Source organism: Molossus molossus, unplaced genomic scaffold (assembly GCF_014108415.1).
Source record: "Molossus molossus isolate mMolMol1 unplaced genomic scaffold, mMolMol1.p scaffold_m16_p_11, whole genome shotgun sequence".
In the NCBI taxonomy this organism is placed as follows: domain Eukaryota; kingdom Metazoa; phylum Chordata; class Mammalia; order Chiroptera; family Molossidae; genus Molossus; species Molossus molossus.
Genome location: NW_023425346.1, coordinates 27881008 through 27898471, shown reverse-complemented (window position 1 = coordinate 27898471; position 17464 = coordinate 27881008). Strand labels below are relative to the sequence as shown.

The window sequence follows — 17464 nt, the reverse complement described above, 5'->3', positions numbered from 1 at the left end:
TCCTTCTTTGAAAGGCACAAGTAAATACACTACATAGATTTTTCTAGTTTTAAAGGCCCTAGGCAATAACTTTATTAATTCAACCTGGAAATATAAAGCCATTAAATTTTGTCTGGGTAGAATAACTCCCTGTGGCCTCCTTTAAAGCAATGTAGGTCTTTGATGCCCATGGGCATAGATGTGTCCCAGTCCACAAGAGATAGGACCAATAAACAAGGAATGTGCAACCTATTCTTTCTACTTGGAAAGAAGAAAATGTTCACTTGGGACAATGGGCAGACTCTGTCTTCCCCCTCCGGTTACTCCCTTCTGTGTCATTTTTTCTAACGTCATTTCATAGGCAGACTCAGAATACCTGAGTCTGAAGATATCAGGATAATACTCATAAATTTGTGACAATCACTACACTATCCCATATCTAAGATTTTTTAAAATGCCGTTTACCCACTAACACTATTGTGCATTAGTCCTGCGTAATCCTACCACTCTAGGGAAGAATAAAAATGTCTGACATGTCCTCAGATTCCTTTCCAAAGTCAAAACAAGAAATCTTGCTCCATAATCAAGGGACCTGTATTTTAGTAACATCAGATGTATTTTTCTCTTATGAAATAGTTACTTTTCCCACACTCTTGGTTTGAAGTCTAACCTCCCCCCCCCTTTTTTTCTAGAATAGGAGGAAAGGGATGAAATGTGGGAACAATTAAACATCCCTGTTCATTTTCTCCAAAGCCCTTTGCATTTTAGCAGATCTGTGCAACTTTCCTTTTTCTCCACATGGCACTGTAGGCCTAGGCCTGAAACAGCTGAGAAGAGAGATGAGTATCAGAATTTCTCATCAAGAACTAAACAAAGCATACATCTTCTTTAGCATGAATTAGACGAGGTTGGAGCGGGAGGGCTTGGAGGAAGGAGAAAAGAAGGGATTGTATTGGAATAAATTCATTAGATACTTTTCACAATCAGATAGCTCCCACAAAAAGGTTATTTTCTCTCGTTCTAAGGATGTAAGCCTTAATGAAAGCAAATCTTAGTCACAAATTTGAGGAGATCACCCCATAATAAGTTTACATGTATTTAAACTGAAAAATTGTTAACCATGCTTTTGCTCTAAGATGTGTGAGGGCCATTCAGGGCTGTAGGGCCCTGGATAGACACACAAACCAGCGCGTGTATGTCTGAAGCCCCATGCATTGTAATAAACACAGCTGCATTTATTTGAGTATGTGATCCCATGTACATGTAAAAACATTCAAACACACTCAGCATATTTATTTGATTGTGCAATGGGACAATTATCCAAATAAACACGCTTGGTGCAATTATTTGAATCTCACATTGCATGTTCATCAATCACACAGCATTAAAAAAAAAAAAAAAAAAAAAAAAGAAGGGGAGAACAACACCAAAGAATGTATGTGGGAAAAAATATATGTGAAAACAACCTTATTATAGATTTTATAGGGTTAGCCCAAGTTATGGCTCCCTCCTTAACTGTAACTCAACTATTCTGTATTCAATGACATTTGTCGCTAATGATTAATTGGTTCATTCAGTTGATCATTATATCAGAATGACCACAACATTCAGATTCATATAATATCAAACTTGGCAAACCTGAATTGGGGAGAGAGATGAAATCTCTATATTTCAAGTGCAGAATAGTTCTTTCTAGACATCTTATGTCAAGGGGACTCTCATCAAATTATTATCACTTTAAATAGCACTCCCATCAATTTAAAAAATTTTATACATGTAACAAAACATTCCTACATTTGAAGACATAAAAAATATCAGAAGTGACTCATCTGATCATTTTATATATTAATAAATATGACATATATGTGAACACATCACAAATCATATAGGTGTACCAAGAGGCAATTTATGGCCTCCCTTAAGTATGTACTGACATAACCTAATATACTAAAATGGGAAGGGGCGTTTAGTCACTGAAATATGCATCGTGTAACAAAGATGAAGAAAATACATGGCTTGTGCCCATCATAAAAAAGACTCAGACTGAAGGCTTAGCTTTGGTTTTTATTCAATTAAATTGTTAAATTGTGCACAGTGATTTTTTTTTTAGGACTTGAGACATTTGTGATGTTGGCTGTTTAAATCTTTGTTACCTTCGCTGTGAATTGAAATTGTACATATTTAGTAAATCATGCAGACAAAACAAACTTTTTAGACAATATTTTTATTGGAGAGTTTTCTTTTCCTGTATCCATGTTAAAAAAAAAAAAAAAAAGAAAAAGATAAAAAAGACCTCCTTTCCCAAAATAAAAATGTCAATACTAAATTTAAAGAAGTATAAAGGAATGATTGCTTCCTTTAGAGCTAAATATTTAAATAAACATGGAGATAATTGGCAACATGTTCTTTCGGGCTAATAGGCCGTGTCCAATTTTTTGGGTCTGATGTTTCAGAGGGCCTCTGTTTCAGGGTGGAAGATGATATATTAATCTCTGAATTAAACAAATGCTATTAAATAACAGAAATAAATCCCTCAGTCTTCATTTATGTATATGAAATATGGAGTTAAATTCAAAGAAATGACACTGAGATAATATGATGTTGAATATGCCACAAACTAAAACTCTGTTGAAACAGTCGTCCACCACCTATCGTCTGGCATGACATGTCACAATGCTCCAAATAGTGACAATATGAAATGAACACTACCGCTCCCATTTGCCCCTGACATGACTATGACAAAGATTCCAATAATTTTAGTCAAAGAAAATGATGAGTAAAAAATACATGAAGATTCAAGTGATGACAAATGATCTTTTAAGTATTCTAATTGGTCTTTCTCATTCAACTCTTTGATTCCACAGAAACTGCAAAGCCTGATGATCTGATTTGTAAGTGCACCCAGTCAGCTTTCTCTCGTTCACGCCACAGAATCTGCCTGTTAGATTTAGAACACTAAGCCCCCAAAATGTTAAAAATAGACTACTGCCCTGGCAGGAAATTTAGCATTGGCAAGCACAGAACTCAGAGGGAACTGATCTAACATAAGGAAACATTCAGAGAAGGATTTGTGCATTATGATCCTCTTCTGACCGTTTTCAAAGCAAAGTGAATAAAGAGAGACAGAGACTATATGTAGGTTTGCTAACTTTGTGTGTGAACTTGAATAGCTAGTGTTAAAAAACAATACCCAAGAGATGGAAGGACCCTGATTGAAGTGCTTCTGAGACATTTTATTTATTGTTATCTTGCACAAATGGAAAACACTTAAAATGTTGGTCCTAGAAAACAAAAATGTTCTTAAGACAGCACCACAAAAATTCTATAAAACTTACAAGATATGCCAACAACATAACAGATAAAATATTAATTTATCTTTATTCTCTTTCTAGGAAACTTAGATTTTAGTTTATGACCTTTCCTTAGAGGAGAATCTTTTTTGTCCATTCCTAAAAGAGTCGTATTTTAAGGCAAAGAATTACAGACACACTCCATTTTAGTTTTGTATAGAAAAAGAGGAATATAGTCTTCAAATTACTTGAAATAATAGAGATGAATAAAAATATATATAAATTTAGAAAGGAAACTCAAGAACATCCCTACACTGACAGAAAACATTCTGGTGTATTTAGTGACCACAAGCAACCTAGACCTTGATTTTTACATCGCTTCTGGAGTAAACCCCTTCCAACACAAACAATATTCCCCAACCCTGTAGTGCAGCCCAGGATTGGTGCAGACGTAAAGGGAAAACACCAACTACTGAATAACACTTCACCACTTCCTGCAGTCCTGAAACACCCAGTGGAGGTCTAGTGCTTCATTATTGAACATGCTTAGAAAGTGTAAGCTCATAGGTTTCCGGTTGACGATACATCTGAGCAAGAGGAGGAAAGGAGAAGTACAAACCGCCCTGCCCAAATTGTTTTAACTCTTCAAATGTCATAGCTGGAGAGCCTGGGCTTGAGAACAATCAGCCTGACATTTAAGTAGACACATTTCTTCTTTTCCCCTCAACAATATAAACTCCTTTTATGCTATTGAAGATAAATCCACGAGAAGGCACATTTCACTCACTTTAAAATAAATGGCAATGGAACATTTTTAAAAAGTCTTATCAGAAGAAGAAGAGTTCTAACCACAATAGCTACTTAGTATGTACTACCTTGACTTTTTAAAAAATGAAAACTAGAATGATTTGTACATACACTTTTCCAGGAATTGTCATTGAGTCCATATGTCTTCACCTACAAATCAACCTCTAGCTATGTGACAAACTACTTTATGACCTGACCAAATTATAACCTATGTTGTGTCTACATTAAAATTGTCAAAAGCCTTCTTGTTCTTCAGTGGAGGCTCTCCTATGAATTGGGTAGGAAGAAAAACTTAATGTTTGCAACAGTTAGAGAAATAAAAGCAGTTAATCTACCACTTGCATCTTATAGACGAGGAAACAAGTCTACATATCCTTGAGACCACACTGGTCACTTGTTTGTTTTTACCCCACAATGATCTAGAAAGCAGTTAAACACAGACTGTCAGAAGCCCAGTCTCCCAACAGTGATCTTTTCAACATATCACAGTAAAATGGCAACATCAAAAGGAGTGAGTTTCCCCACTTCCTGTCAGACATTTGTTCTGGTCCGCAAGAGTTCTTCCATGCAAGGGTGGAATGAAAATAATCTACTGGAAGATGTCACAGCATTATCTGAGGGCTGTTAACCACTGATGAACTGGAGTCTACTTTAATTGAGAGCCAGCGACATTCTCAATTTTGAGAAAAGCTCTTTAAAAATTACGAACCGTTGTTCACACATTTTACCCGCTAGTTTTGTCCCAGATTTTTGATGGTGCTTATGTCCACTGGGGAGTGTGCTCCATTGAGCCTCTCCCTCCACAGATGTCAGCTTGAATCCGCCTGGCGAGTCCCCATGCCATTTCTTCTCTAGTTATGGCTTTTCCGAATCCCATGGCATTGCAAACCAGAGGTGATCAGAGGAAGGACCAGGGCACCAGAATATCAAGAACACCAGGAAGGTCATAAATCTTCAACGGGAAAATTGGAATAGACCGAAATAGATGAAAGAAAGAGCTTGGAGGAATCCTAGATATTTTCTCATCTAAAGCCTTGGCTTTTAAAATTCTGGGCTCAGAGAGAATGAAAACCCAGATCATCACAGAGTTACTGGCAGAGATGACACCGGGTCCCCAGTGATGGCATCTATGTTTTCGTTGCTTCTATCAATGTGTCAATTCTGTGATGCCTCTGTTCTTATTACAGTGGTTCTAAAAATAATACTAATACTGACAAACATTGATGGTTGTTCAGTTTACTGAGTTCCTATCATGTGTAAGGTATAATACAAGATACTATAGGATGCAAAAGATAAACAAGACAGAACTACTGGCCTTGGGTTTCTTGTAATGTTAAGGCAGGCATTCACAAAGTTCCAGGTGCCATAGGGAATGTACCGATCTGGAAGTCCCAAGGAAGCTCTCTTTTCTACCATGGTGTTTCCTCTATCTAAACACAAAATACCTCTGTTCCCTCAATAATGCATATACTGTGGAGTGATGCTATATGTGAGGCACTGTTCTAGGTCCTTGTGATACAGTGGTAAACAGACAATATCCCACCTTAAAAGACCAACATTCCAATGGAGAAGATAGAAAACAAAACAATTACAAAGGTCACTTCGCGTAATGCTGTCTTATTGAAAAAAAGAAGGTGATGTAACAGTGAATGACAGTGGGTTGGGGAACAGACAACCTCAGCCAGGACACAGGAAGGAGTGGGAAATGACGTCTCTCTGAACCAGTGTTTGACTTGAGCCTTGAGGAAGAGAAGAAGTGAGCCATGGGAAGACCTGGAGTGAGAGAAAGAAGAACTGAGATAGGAATGAACTTGGTTTTTTTGCGAATAAAAAGGCCAATCTACCAAAGCATAGTAGAAAAGAGAGAAGGATGGAGGAAGAAGTCAGACATGTAAGAAAACATTTCTCAGGTCATATGAGTGACTTCTAGCGTGACCTCCTGTTAATAAGCACAGATAAAATTCAGAGAATTTGAAAGAATGCAATTTCTTAGGTCCTTTGGTCCCATGTCATGTATTCATAGGTAAGAGAACTGAATTTATGAACCTATGTTTACCCTGTGAGAGTCAGAAGAAACAGTTTGTTACTCCCAGTGAATACAAATGCACTCATCAACCTGTCCATGGTCTAGTCATTATTTCCTCCCCCTCTGATTTTAGCATGAGAGAAATCTCATTTCTCAGATTCTCACAAGACCACCTGCCTTGTGTCTGGTCACAGGCAAATCTGTCAGCCTGAAAAACAAAAATTGTTTGGACCAAAGAAAGTTTGTATTTTGGAAACTAAAGCACTGGATTCAGCAAACAGGCCATCACAACAGCCTGTTACCTAGACGCACCTTCCCGGCCACATGTCCCAGCACGGTGCCACGCTTGGCCAGCTCCAAACAGCTGTGCTAGAATCCGCCATGAGCAAGGGCCCCAGCCATTTCCCCTTCCCCTGAACTTCTAAAAAATACAAAAACTCTCAGAGCTGAGAGAGAAGCCAATAAGAAGTAAGGAACATGCAGCAGGTGGTACCATCTGTGCCCGGCTAATTCCAGCCAAAACAATCTGCTCCCTAGAGTTCCCAGTTGTGGAGAAGGGAAGAGAATCTGACAGTGGCGGAGCCGGGGGAGGGGGTGCGGGAGGGCAAGTACCGAAGCTATAATTCCAACGTTTGGCTGGTTGCGAAGTAGACTACTGATGCCAGTGAACTATTATCTCTCCTTTTCTCTTTGCAACCACCGTGGGAGACTCCTCCAAAGTTTCGCTAAGTTGGCAAGTCTCAGATCCCACACCTGTGAGACAGACATGTAGGCATCACTGTAAGTCTGTCACTGCTGAGATGGGAGGGACAGCCATTCCACAGCAAGACCGGGAAGCAGAGCCCGCCCCAGGGTGGAAAAACAGGGGAGAAGGAGCTTATGTTTATTCTATTCTATTTTCCTAGCAACCAAATTCTCTCCCTCTATTCGTTTCATTCTTTGAAAATCATCCACAGTTTTGAATGGGTTTCTATTTCTCATGCTTGATCCCCAGGTTGCCACTTTCTAAAATAAAATTCTCTCACTCAGTGGACTTCCTTGGGAGGAGCAAATCTTCTCTCCTGGCACACGTACAATCATGGGATGAATACATGCACGCAATTCAAAGACAGATCAAACGTCTGTAGTAGTAATTTTCCCTTAAGAAAGTAACAGACAGGGCCCATCCTTTTCACAGACGGTGGAGACAGCGATGATTTGAGGGTCATGAAAAGACCTGTCTACGAAAAAAGAAAATCTCACTCACTGCAAAATTTCCTCCAGCACCTTTAGATTAAGGGACGGTCTCTGGAAATTCATCTGTTAAATGCAAATACCCGGGAGAGGTGCTATTTGCCTAGTCATCTTCCTTAAGATTAATTTATCAGTTTGAAGCTGAGGGTTGAGCCCTGAGGGAGTAGGGCACAGGCAAGTTCACTTTGATTGGGAAAGGGAAGTGGAGGTCTGGATTTCAGGTGCTGATTCAGAAAACCAGGACCTCATGGGCCCCTGACGAAAGGGGGAGACAGCTCCTGATGCTAACTCATTGTTTGGGCTGAATTGCCCCCCTCCCCCCAAAAAAAGTGTGTTGAAGTCTTAACCCCTGATACCTGTGAATGTCACCTAATTTGGAAATAGGGCATTTGCAGATATGATGAGGTCATTGGGGTGGGCTGTAATTTATTATGGATAGTGTCATTATAAAAAGAGGGAAATTTAGACACATACACAAAGGGGTAATGCCTTGTGAAAATGAAGACAGAGGTTGAAATGATGGAGTTCAAGCCAAAGAGCATCAAGGATACTGGCCATCACCAAAACCCAGGAGGGAGACATACAAGCATGCAACACCTGGAGGACTACTGGCCTCCAGCTGTTGTTTTAAGATACCCAGTTTGGCCCAGCCGGTGTGGCTCAGTGGTTGAGTGTCAACCCATGCACCAAGAGGTCGCCAATTCGATTCCTGGTCAGGACACATGCCCAGGTTGTGGGCCAAATCCCCAGTCAGGGGGGCATGCAGAAGACGGCCAATGGATGTTCTCTCTCATCGATGTTTCTATCTCTCTTTCCCGCTCCCTTCCTCGCTCTCTGAAGATAAATAAAGAAAAAAAAAATTTTTTTAAGATATCCAATTTGTGGGTCTTTGTGTCACCCCCAAAACAAGCACCTCCAAAACAAACCACAGTCAGAGCTTCCATGTTCAGTCTCTGGGTTGGTCTGAAAATGAAGATTAAATTTTGATCCAACTATCCCCTTGGTGCCTGGGCTTTAAGAGATAAAACAAATATCAGCAGGAATATCCCTTTTGGTTTTGAGATGCATGTCATCAGGAAAAAGACAAGCTGCCTACTCTTTTTCCCAAATGTCTTCTATAAGGTAATCTTTTTAATTAGGATAATTAAATTCTTGTTTCAAAGGGCACCAAAGTGCAAGCATTATCGTCTGATTTCCTGTAAAGTCTTTTCCTGCCCCCTGTTCCACATGGTGTCCATTAACCGGAGGAGCACCGAGTGAGTCAGACATGGCTACAGGTTTGTGGCTCGTGTCAGTGCCGAGAAGAGGGAAATGAGAAAGGAAAACACAAATTGGGAAACAGTGTCAGAGGGCAGGGCAGGAAAATGGAAGAAGCAGAAAGCAGAGGAAAGGGTGCTGTGTGGGAACCGAACCTTGCTTCAGGTGGGAACTGTCTGACTAAAATACAGGATCATTTTTAAATCAAGGGGGTGGGTGGCAGAAATCCCAGTAGCTCTTTACTGGTTTTCTGCAGCCTGAGTTCAGTAACAGAAATTAGTGGGATGCACCCTGTCCCCTGATTCATTTCTGCTGTGGGATCTTAACCTTTTCCAGCTCCAAGTCTCTTGTGAAATCAGCTAAAAATGCCTGCAATGACTTACATCCCTGAGTTTTGGGAAGGATGTTGGGAGTTCTGTGGAGTAGGCAACATAAAAACCCAAGACAGGAGTGAAGTCCACTGACGTGTTTTAATATATTGATATATTACTCTGGTAGCCAGTGGTCTAAAACTGGGAATCAGTGAGACCGGTTTCTGGGAAAAGCTCTCAGATGTGCCGAGAGCTCCGTTCTGCCCCATTACTGCTTGCCTAATGCTGCCTGCTCACCCATGAGTGGGCCACAAAAGGCTCAGGTGAGAACGTCAGGGAACAGTTCACTGAAAAGATCTTATCTCTTTACTAAGAAAAACAAATCCGACTGTCTGTCCTCTTCACTGAAGGCCAGCAAGCCATCCTTCACATTTTACTCTTAGAAAACGGTATATCATCTTAAAAGCCTGGTTTCATTTGCTTTTCTCTAAGCTCTGTGGTATTTTTTATATGCTGTTAGCCAGTTATTGCATGTTAGTAGCAATAACAATCCCACCTAATGCATTTAATTTGTTTTGAAAATCATAGCACCTCTTTATACACAGAAGAGGCAGCTTTTAACTCCGTTGATGACTTCCTCTTTAGAAGTCCTCATTCAAATCCCTAACCACATTCTTCTTGGTTTTCTTCCTACTCACCGACCAAGATCTACTTTCTTCACGTAATACTTAAATTGTAGCATTTCCCAGGGCCCCTCTGGGGCTCTCTGCTCTCTTCATTCTGATCACTGTGCCTCAGTGACGTTTTCAACACCCACAGCTTCAGTTCCTAGCTACATGCCAAAGACTCAAAAATGCATCTTCCCGGTAAGACTTCCCTCCCGGGCACTAGACATGCGCATCCAAATGAATCCTCGATATTGCCACCTGATGCTCTCGAGGCAGCTCAAATTTGACAGGTCTGAAACGGGTATGGCCATATCTCCCTCCTTCTCTCACCCCTGCCACCAAAACCTGATGGTTATCACTTCCTAGGTCAGTCAGGTGGAAATCTTCAGAGTCATCTGCTGTATCTCTAAATGAGTTATCAGGTCTTGTGAGTCATGCTCCCCATTATCTCCCCTGCCTGTTCCTCTTCCTCAGTCATCATGGTCACTCTGTTACTTTAGGCAGACATCAAATCCCAAGAATTGCCCCAATAGCCTCCTAATGGGTCATACGGGTCCCGGTCTTCCCCAAGGTGCAACCCTGTTGGAACAGCAGGGGATGGAGCTGGCAGATGGAAAGATGCCACTTGATATGTTCTTTAAAGAGACTTATTGATACGCCTTACTTGAACACTATTTTATCAGTCTTCACAACTGTTATGTTGACATATTTCTTTAGATACAGTTGAAAAGAATGGGTTTAAGAGAAATAACTAGTCCCTTCCTCTCCCTATTGCACCCAGAACCTTACTTGTGGGCTTATCACCCCTAACTTATTCCACATTACTACACTGGCAAACGTGCTCTTTGGGTAGTTTTTTGTTTACATGTCTCTCCTCTCCTATCTAGACATGTACGCTTCTTACTGGGAGGGGCCGTGTGATTGTTCTCATCCCACTTCTCGGTGAGTTACTGCCACAAAGTAGTCAACAACCGTTCACTGATTTAACCCATTTGTGCAAATTTGATCATGCCAAAGCCCTCCTCAAACATCCGTCAGTGGTTTCCCGAAGCACCCAAAATACAGTCCGTGTTCCTTAGCTTGGCGTGCAAGACATGAGCTGGCTCCTCCTTGCCCCCGTCCCATCACCTCGCACCGTCCCTCCAGCTGCCTCTCTGGACACACTTTCCTCTGTTTTTTATTTTTTGTTGTTCCTCGAGCACATAGCCTCAGAGTCACTTTGTTATGACAGTCTCTCCTGAAACCCAAATCTCAGGCATGCCCGTCCGCTGGCATTCTGTAAGCAACCTGTACACGTTTCATGAATGCACTAGCCCAAGGTTCGGTTCCCCAAGGCAGCGTGCCTAGGTCAGCACTGCGGACATGCTGACTGCAGCGCATGGTATGGAGCCCGAAACCCAGCAAGGACCAAGGAAACGTGTGAGCCCTCTGGAAAGGGGCTGTCAGCAACGTCTAGTCCCCACTGACCCCGGTCATTGGCCAAACAGAAGAACAATTCAGTGACAGGACAGAAAATAACAGAAAATGAGTGCTGCAAAAACACGGGGCCGCGGAAGGGCCGCAATGCAAACCTGAAATTTGTCATTTAACACACCTGGCGATTTTTAAAAACCATTCGCCAGATTATGTCGGGGCACAAATTTTACCCACGTGGATGAACAACTTCATTTCTCACATAACCACTAATTACATATAGCGGCCTCCACCTCCACTAGCGACAGCCAGCTATTGATTGAACTGTAAAACTGGTGAGGCGAAACTCAGTCCCCTCCGAGGGAGGTCGGCGAAAGGGAAACGTAAACGCAGAAGCCTCTTTTCTAACACAATGTGAGCATAGCCTTTAAACTACTTGAGCAATGACTCAGATTTGGAACATGAACTATATAAAAGAGGAATAAGCCTGACGTAATCTGGGATGCATTCTCTTCAACTTCCCTGGAATTTTCACTTACCTCAGTTTCCTGACAAAGCTTTGCCGATGTCAGTAACTTTCAGTATCAATCAGCAAGATAACAGAAGGTTTGTGTGGGTCAGAGATAAATTGGGTGTGATATGAGTAATATATCCTGCAGTTCAAGGACAGTGAGAGGTATGAGCAAAGGTACTATTTCTTTTTGTTTGTTTGTTTTGTTGTTGTTGTTGTTGTTAATCCTCAACCGAGGATATTTTTCTATTGATTTTTAGATAGAGGGAAGGGAGGCAGGGAGAGAGAGAGAGGGAGAGAGAGAGAGAAACACTGATGTGAGAGACATATCTATTGGTTGCCTCCCAAACAACCCTGCAGGGCCAGGGATTAAAACTGCAACCTAGGGCCCTGGCCGGTTTGGCTGATCGGTTAGAGCGTCGGCCTGCGGTCTTGAGAGACCCGGGTTCGGTTCCTGCTAAGGGCACGCACCTCGGTTGCAGTTTGTCCCCCGCCCTGGTTGGGTCATGTGGGTGGCAGCCACTCGTGTCCCTTTCACGTGTCCCTTTTCTGTCTCCCTCCCACTCCATCTGAACAAAATATCGAAAAATGCCCTCGGGTGAGGATAAAAAAAATAAAAAATAAATAAAACTGCAACCTAGGTATGTGCCTTTGACCAAAAATTGAACCCTTGACCCTTCAGTCTGCTAGCCGATGCTCTAACCATTGAGCAGAACTGGCCAGGGCAAAAGGCACATTTCTATTAGCAATATTTAAATAAAATAAAAGCCATATGCATATACCACAGCAGGAAAATCTGCTGTCCTCACTGTTCTTTCCCATGCAATGTAACTGCTTCCTTCTTGAACCCTAAGTGGCTTTTTGTAAGGACTGCACCACAGATGCCACGTAACTTCTGTGCACAAAATAACCTAGAATATGCTCTGCATTTGTGTCTTAAAATTTTATAAGCCAGAGACCACTGAGACCCTCTGCATTTAGAGAATTGCGAGGAATTATAAAAGAAGTAGCAGGTACTATTCTTGCTTATTTAATTCTTATGTAAATGAAGTTAAGACAAATAAATGGAAGGTCATAGACAGACTGAAAGAACCTTTGGCCAGTAAGAATCTTCTGTAAACCAATATACACAAGTAAACCGAATTTCTTAAATCACGGAGACAATTACAACACTTTTTTCTCCGGCCATTGTGACAATGCCTGGCGACTGTAACAGCCAGGTTTGTCCCAGAGCATGAAGCTTACAGGTCACGAAGGCATTTATCTGGGCTGGCAGAGAAGGCTGCAGGTCCTTGGGATCAACCTTGACAGCTTCACTTCCCACTGTGCAGACTGAGCGTGCACTGACCACAGGCCTTCCCTGGACATTGCTTCTCTCGGTTTCCTCGTGAAATTGCTGATAGCCACCGGCTCTCTCATGATTTTGTACTTTCTTTCCTAAAGTTAAGTACAGTGAAACCGGAACATTTTAACCCAGGGTTCTGATGTTGTTTTCTCATCAATAAATGAGGGGTTGTAAAGGATTCTTGGGCTCGTCCCTAGAAAAGTTTATGATGTGAGGGTGGTTCTGGTTAAAGGAGCCGTCCCGTGGGAGCCTACACTTTCTCATGAGATGACCTGGATTTGAGTCCCAGCTCTGTTCCTTGCCCACTATCCTGGCTAAGTTACGTCACTCAACCTCGTTTTACTTATCTTTAAAATAGGAAGGATATTGATAACAATTTCACAGAATGGTTATGGGAATTCAATGAGATGAAAGATGTGCAAACCGTTTGCAAATGGTCAGTGTGGCCGGCACTGGTCCAGGGGCAAAAGGAGACAGAGTTTATTTATTCCATAGACTCTCTTTTTGTCCTTTTTTCCCCTCTTAAGTTTGATGAAAGGTTTCCTTTGATAACCTATGCCTGTCGTTAGGTCCACTGAGTGTTCTGTGAAAGGAACACAATCGTTTTAGTACTTAGAAATTTTCCATCATGTAATTTTTAGGGGGCCAAGATGGTCTCAGATTCACCCTCAAAGAGACCCTTTGTTTCCTGGTGGGCGTCAGCCTTGGATTGCAGAAGGGGGAAGGAATGCTTGACAATTATCAGTCCGAAGAGAGGCCTCAGAGCATGAGAAATGAGGAGGTTGTTCTGTGTTGATTCTAGATATGTGATGCTTCGGCTGCTCTAAATAGATAATCCAGGGTGATAACAAAGTAGTCACAAGGGTGAACCTTTGTAGCAAGGCAGCCAAGGCCCTGCGCACAATTTGAACCTTCCTGTTAGCCTTTTTGCATATTTTAGAGAGTCTTTTAAATCATGGAATAGCCTTGCCTGTCAGATTACTCGGCCTGCTGGAAGAGCCTCTTTCGTAACTTGAGAGAGACTCAGGAGAGGAAGCTGCCAGAGATGAAAGCTGATGATCCAAATAGCAGGAAAAGGTTTTCAGTTTATGATTATTCTTTTCCTTAAGCTAATTTTAATTTTGATGAATACTAAGTTTCTTCGGTACTTTTTGTTCCTCGGGTCTTTTTTTTTTTTTTTTTTTTCCAGTTATATTGTTCAGCCAAGTATTTCTTAAGCCTCTGTGAAAACAACACTACATATTTCTTAAGCCCATGTAAATAAACATTTCCATGAAGACTGGCTTGAAAACATATGTCGACGGCAACCTGAAAGACCATGCTTGTTGGAAAAATGAAAAGATTTAATAGAGAAATTGATTGATAGGTAGATAGAGAGCATGCTAAGACAATGTTAATTAAAATGGATTAGAATTATGTGAACTCTATCCATCCTGTTCAGGGACTTTCTGTTTCTGTAACAACCTCAATAGGTGGAATGCCATCGATCTATTCTGATATTTGGAAGGCAGGATACATCTTCAATCAAACTGTTTCAAAACAGGTCATTTGTGATAAGTGTTTACTGATTGCCAATAAGCACCAGTCATTGGGCTAGACAACAGGAATAGATGTGGAATTATGTAGGGAAGTTGATGTGCAAACAGATTGCTACAGTGGCGACAGAGGGGAAGGAGTTCTGCGTCCTGCTGTGAGACCTCTGCCCAGGGGAGCCAGGGGAGCCTGCAGAGCAGAGCGGCTGTTTGGGTTTGGGGTTGAAGAACCAAAGGTAGCTTTTCAGGTTGGAAAAAGAGGATAATGGTCGAAAGCGTGGAACCCCGAGGACTGTGGCATGGTACAAGAATGTCGGGCTCACAATCTTCCCTGAGCTCTCATTGAATGGAGCCAAAGTAGACTTTATATTTAAACCAAAAAAATAAAATGTCCATGCTATAATAGATTAAAGGATATCTTCCCTCCTCGGCATTAATCACCTATTTCTCGCAATTGCTACTATAGAACTAAATGAAGGAGCAATGTTTGGGCATGGTCTATATTGCTAATGAACAACCTCCTTGCATTATTTCGGTGGAAGAGGAAAGAAAGCCACTCCAAGTCTCCCTCTGTCCAATATAGATAAATATGGCTGGAATGTAACCGTAGAAGTGAAGCCGGTACCTGATTGATAGGCCCTCTCCACTTAGATTTTGACCTTTCACCTAAAAAACACCTTCTAGTGACTTCCAGATGTGGATGCTTGACCACTAGTAAGCAGCCAAGACTGAAACCTTATTTCCCCATAGCTTTTGATAAATGGATAAAATAAGAATATCATCTAATTATTTCAAGAAATAAGAGAGAAATGCAAGGAGATAATTTAAACATTTGAATGAAGTTCTTGTTCTAACTCCCCTTCTTGAAAACGGTATTTCAAAGTTAGCCTTTCTAACAGGAAATAGAATAGCTTGACAAAAGGAACCACAACTGTATATCTAAACTGGCAGCATATTTGTATGGTGTGGAGTGATACATACGTTCACCGCCCTTTACTGGTTAAACAGTATTTCATTATCTTCTCCTTATTTCCGCTTCTAATTCTAGCAGAAATATTTCCTATAAACAGGTCAGCTCTCTTGCAGTTTTGAGCATGAGAATTCTTTTTAAATGCCCAATCCCAACTTTATTAGGCAGTGTTTTTTCTCATTCTTAATTGTAGCCCCCCTCCAACCCCCCCAGGCACACACTTAACAGGTCTATTGCCATAAATGGGGATAAAAATTAAATTACCACCAATTCCAATGCATCATGTATATTTATGCCATCTGGTTTTTTTGTTTGTTTGTTTGTTTTTTTAAATGACTGCTTGGATTAGGAATATCTATTTTATATTATCATATTATAGTGAATCTACAGAGTTGACTTTTATAATACTACAACGTATAATACTGCAGAATGCAAAAATCCTCCCAAATCAACATTACATTACTCTTTTAAATCTAATTCATTTATTGAAAAATTCCTTTAATTAAAAAAATAATAATTTTTGTATTTTAGACTTAGGGAGATTGTTTTTGCTTTTCATGTCATTTTGGATGAACTATTGTGAAAGTGTAACATTCTCTATTTCTAGTTCAGACCCCTCGAGTCTCAGTAGGTGTGGTGATGTTCCAGGGTGCTGAATCATAGGATGTGGATGCTGAATAATTTTAGACAATGACCACCAGGGAAAATGGCATTCCATGAGGAAACCATAGCCAGAGGCCTCACACAATGTCCTAAGTCAGAGAGAAAGTATCACATTTCAGTGCCTTCTTCTTCTCCTCTTTCTACTCTACTCCACCAGGGTAGTATTCTTTCGCATCTGCAAACTTCAGCTAGAAAAAGTACAATCAGGATTCCTTTACGTGGTAAGGAAGTCCCCAGTAAATAAGCTTTTGAGAAAAAACAGACTGCATATGCTTTGTGTTTGGGAAACCAACAGCATCACAGGACACTGTGAGTGAGATCTGCCACCAAACCGAAAGTCTGTTCTCATATCTAAGAGTGAATCCGAAAGGAATCCATGCCCCTTTCGAAGGTAATTCTCTTGTACTCAAAGGCTGTATTAGCAAGTAACATCCAAATTAACTCATTTTCTTCTGTATAAAACACTGATATCTTTAGTTTTATAATACTTATCTTTTTCTGCCGTCCTTCCAAACAAAGGCATAAACATTATATCAGATTTTCTTTTGTATAGATTTTGAAGCACTACAGATAGAATAATGAATGTTATTACAGATTTTAGTGAAACAGTATTTTGAGGAAAGAGTGAGTATTTTTTTTTGTTTTTTTTTTTATCCTCACCCGAGGACATTTTTCCATTTTTTGTTCAGATAGAGTGGGAGGGAGAGAGAGGAAGAGAGAGGGAGAGAGAGAAACATCGATGTAAAAGGGACACATCAAGTGGCTGCCACCCGCATGACCCAACCAGGGCCGGGGACAAACTGCAACTGAGGTACATGCCCTTAGCGGGAACTGAACCCGAGTCTCTCTGGACGGCAGGCCGACACTCTAACCACTAAGCCAAACTGGCCAGGACGAAAGAGTGAGTTTAAGGCCAAAAATGGTTTAAGGAGAGGTCTTTTCAGACTCCTCTTAACCAAAATCTAGTTACAAAAGAAAGGAGAGACGAATTTCTTCTTAACTGAGGAAGAGGGAGACGGTGGGGGGGTGGTATTGGTATTGAGAACTGGGCAGACAGAGCACAGTAGGACCACAGGATACAATAGAGTTTGCAGGGGGTCACTGTTCCCCTGCTGGTGCCTCACTGGAGAACTTCAGTCAGTGAAAAGAACCCAGCTAGCGAATAGGTCAGTGGTCTTGAATCAGTGGTCTAGACAGATTTTCAGACACAAGAGAAGCCTTGCCCTCTTCCATTATGTTAAAATTTGAACAAAATATGCCAAACCATTTTTTTTCTATAAATTTTAACATTTTAAGTTTATTTTTATTTAATACATTGATGAATATAATACTCATACATAAAACATGACAATATTGAGAATATAGGAAGACGGCGGCGGCAGGACCGGAGGGAGGGCGAGTGTGTGAGCGAGTGTGAGTGGGCGTGCAGGTGGACGAGCAAACCCGCGCAGTGCAGAGC

General features: G+C 41.1%; 1 protein-coding gene across 1 annotated transcript in view; it reads left to right on the top strand.

Moving 5' to 3' along the window:
* Window positions 1-1389, top strand: part of ZEB2 (zinc finger E-box binding homeobox 2) — a 130984-nt gene extending 129595 nt beyond the window's left edge. The window contains exon 10 of the mRNA XM_036253610.1: window positions 1-1389. This exon is cut by the window's left edge and continues 3163 nt beyond it. The gene's annotated coding sequence lies outside the window, so the exon portion shown is untranslated.
* The last annotated feature ends 16075 nt before the right edge of the window (window positions 1390-17464 follow it).